Genomic DNA, 4,079 nt, shown 5'->3' with positions numbered 1-4,079 from the left:
GGTTCTAGCACGATCGCTCATTTGTTGTTATTGGCCTATTATCTGATTCATAATACACTTTTAAACCTATGTGGATTTTAGCTTTAAACCACTTTTAAATATTTTAAGGAAGATTTCAAAGTCATCTAAAACACGTCTTTGGACCTGAATTTAGGAAAGGTGTATCACAACTACATCACGGGAACCGTACCCGTAGCAATGATAATTTTATTATAACGCGCCAAAAGCACACTACAAGTGTTCCTTAAAATGTGAGGCACACCTCAGCTCAACTTATTTTCAATAAACAAAATGCGAAACACCTCACTTTTCATTATTGTGTTCTGCCAGATCATAATATTAACACCAATGCATACGATAACTGCAAAGAGTGCACATAGTCAAGCATGAGAAGGTAGTGAAATACACTGACCCATTTGATGGATCACAAATCACTCCACTTAACATTTTAGATTTAACAGAAAGAGAACGCAGGTCTAACTTAGAACTAACAACGAACATGATATCTTAATAGTCATATCCACAGGATGCTAGTATATTCCAATTAACATTAATAACACCAGACCAAACAATTACTTAAACTGCTTATTCAAACACTTTTAATTTCTAAATTGATGAAGGAGAATATTTACCTCTTTTAACCATACAAGAATTTGAAAATTTAAGAGTGAGATGCCAGACTACTGCGAGGCACAAGAAACTGAAGTTAAAAGAAAGACTTTCAAATCCTAAAACAGAGCTTACACAATACTCATGAACTACTCAAAATAGCAAGGATGAATTCTCATGAACGCATCTAAACCAAATATGCAACAGTGATTCACAAATCTCAAACAATAAACAAACATGATTAAATCATAGGCTAATATTATTCTTATCACCACCATTAGCACTATAAACAGAGCATCGTAAATAGACTTAAATAGCATAGGTATATGAAAGGATTGAAACTCAAACCTCAAAGAAAAAAGAACAACGATTTCAAATCGAACCTCGACGGATAAACTCTTTATAATTAACTTCTGATCGAACACACGGACAAATGGAATGCCATTAACAAAAATCCAAACTCAAACAGACACACGCAGCGACAAAACAAACGAGCTACCATAGATTCAGTGAAACCCGGACAGAAAACTTTGAACCTGAACCTCGAGCGACGATCCCCACTTCAATTAGACTCCATAGCAACAAGATATTTCCAGCATAATTACTGTTACGCGGCGCCTTCCTGAGATTCTTTGGAAGGGTGACGTAAGGCTAAGAAACTGATGTCAGTGCAGTTGCTGTCCGCCAACTGAGGTCCCCTCCGTACGCTAGACTAGATTGTCAGTGCCGTACGGGAAAACCAATGTCAAGAGCAATTGAGAGAACAGGAATGAGAATTGAGAATAAAAGAAAGCTTGATTTCATTAATGAAAGCTATTACAGAAAGGCAACGCGGTGTCGAGGGGGAGAGACACCAGTACAGAGAATTGTTTGCTTGCTAGAAAGTTTGATTGCTTGATCCCCCTAATAATGCTTAAAAAAATAATCCAAAGCTACAAGACTAGACTTGATTAAACTAGAGAAACATAATGGAAGTACATGGAATAAAACTACTCTATATTTACAATGAAAAAGACTTAGTTTGCTATAAGGGAGAAAACAGGTCAGTTGTCGGCAGCATAGTCTTTGGCATCAGGGTCTGCGCGCACGGCGTTGTCTGCGCGCACGGCGCTGTTGGCATCTGCCTGCGGTTGGGCGCTGGCGAGGGATATCGGTGGGGCGATAGAGGCACATGCGAGCTTGTCACTTGGCGCGGCCAAGACCACGGGCCATCCGTGGCGCTAGGCATTGGAAGGCTTCCTAGGACGTCACGGGCCGCGCCCAAGGGGTCATGGGGCACCGCTGGAAAGCCGCCCATGACATTCTCCCCCACCTGAGTTGGCGACGTCCTCGGCGCCTTACTTGCAAGATAATCTTCAATTAGGCTCTTGTAGGCTTTGAGGTTTGTTCCCCTCTCCCAAGTGTTCTCCTCTGCATCACAGCCCTGCCATTTCACCAAGAACTCTTGGTGGTCTTTCCTTGAGGCATGAATCACTCTATCATCAAGGATAGCTTCAACACGCCTTTTCCCGGTTGAATTGGTCCCTCGAATACTGGGTATTGTGAGCTGGCTCCTTGAAGGATCCTCCGTATCTTCTCGAAAAGGTTTCAGGAGGCTAACATGGAAGACATGATGAATTTTCCACCAAGCTGGGGTATCCACCCGGTATGAAACTTTCCCAATACGCCTTTCAATGGACAAGGGTCCGATATATTTTTGCAATAAGCGAGGGTCATGGACCCCGCCAAATAAGTAACGCTTCGGAATTTTGACCATCACTTTGTCTCCTACTTGGTATTCAACAAAGCGACGATTCTGATCAGCATGCCTCTTCATCCGCTTTTGAGCCTTGACAAGATAGCTCCGCACTATCTCCAAATTTTTCTTCCACTCTTTAGAGAAGCTAGCAGCTCGAGGAGATTTAGACATATTTGGTACGTTTACTGTGTGTGCGAGTAGCGGTTGTTGTCCGGTAACAATTTCAAAAGCGCTTTTGTTTGTACTAGAGCTCTTTTATGAATTGAAACATAGTTGAGCAGCATCCAGAAGCTTCACCCAATTCTTCTGCGATCCGGTTACAAAATGACGGAGATATTCCTCCAACATACCATTGAACCGCTCCGTCTGGCCATCAGATTGCGGATGAAAACTTGAGCTGTGACTCAGCTTCGACCCAAGGCACTTAAAGAGTTGGGTCCAAAAGTTGCTAGTGAAGCGTGAGTCACGATCACTAACAATGTCTTTGGGTGGGCCCCAATATTTGACGACATGAAAGAAGAAGAGTCGAGCTGTATCTTCTGCTGATATATATTGTGGGGCAGCAATAAAGGTAGCATATTTGGAAAACCGATCTACCACAACCAAGATAGTTGTTAGATCTCCGACCTTGGGCAATCCGGTGATGAAATACAGGGAAACACTTTCCCAAGGTCTCTTTGGGACAACTAGTGGTTCCAAGAGTCCCACCTGTGTTAAGCGGTCTGACTTGTCCTTCTGGCATACTAGACAAGTCTTCACATACTGAGCAACGTCATTGGCCATTTGAGGCCAATAATATGCACGGCGAAGTAACGCCATGGTGCGTTCTTCACCGGGATGGCCGGCCCACAGAGTATCATGACATTCCGCCAGAAGAGTCCTTCGTAAATCTCCTCCTTTAGGAACATAAAGTCGGTTCCCTTTCACTTTCAGAAAACCATCTTCCATGTAGAACTGGCGAGTCTTGCCTTGTCCTACCAAATCAACCAAATACTGTGCAGTAGGGTCTTTGATGAGTAGATCTTGTATCTGGTCCTTGATGGAGGTGGCTACTTCGCTCCCCCTTAGGGTGGCGAGTAAGCACACCGATGCTACATCAGCTCTCCGATTGAGCGCATCAGCAACATGATTGGTCTTCCCACTTCGGTACTCCAGGTTGAAGTGGAATTCAGCTAGGAGTTCCTGCCACCTGGCCTGTCGACCATTCAACTTCGGCTGGGTCATGAAATGGCTAACAACTGTGTTGTCTGTCTTGACCACGAACGGGGTCCCCAGCAGATAGTGCCTCTAGAGGCGCAAGCAGTGGACGACAGCCAATAATTCTTTCTCATGGGCGGCATAGCGCCGCTCTGCATCTTTCAGCTTCCGACTCTCGTACGCTATAGGATGCCCTTCTTGTAGCAGGACGCCACCGAGGGCATAGTCAGATGCATCTGTTTGTACTTCGAACGGCTTGGCCAGATCAGGAAGGGCCAAGATGGGGCTACTAGACATAGCCGCTTTCAATGCGTTGAAGGCCTCCGCTCTCTTGGGTCCCCATTCCTAAGGCGTGACCTTCTTGAGGAGTTCTGTCAATGGTACTGCAATGAGGGAGTAGTTTTTCACGAATCGCCGATAGAAATTGCATAGACCAAGGAACGCCCTCAAGGCGTGGATATCCTTAGGTGGCGGCCAATCTGTGATTGCCTGAATCTTCTGCTGGTCCATCTTGATCCGCCCTTCCTTGATTACA

This window comes from Nicotiana tabacum, chromosome 3, assembly GCF_000715075.1.
Source record: "Nicotiana tabacum cultivar K326 chromosome 3, ASM71507v2, whole genome shotgun sequence".
Taxonomy (NCBI): domain Eukaryota; kingdom Viridiplantae; phylum Streptophyta; class Magnoliopsida; order Solanales; family Solanaceae; genus Nicotiana; species Nicotiana tabacum.
Note: the sequence above shows the minus strand (reverse complement) of the source record.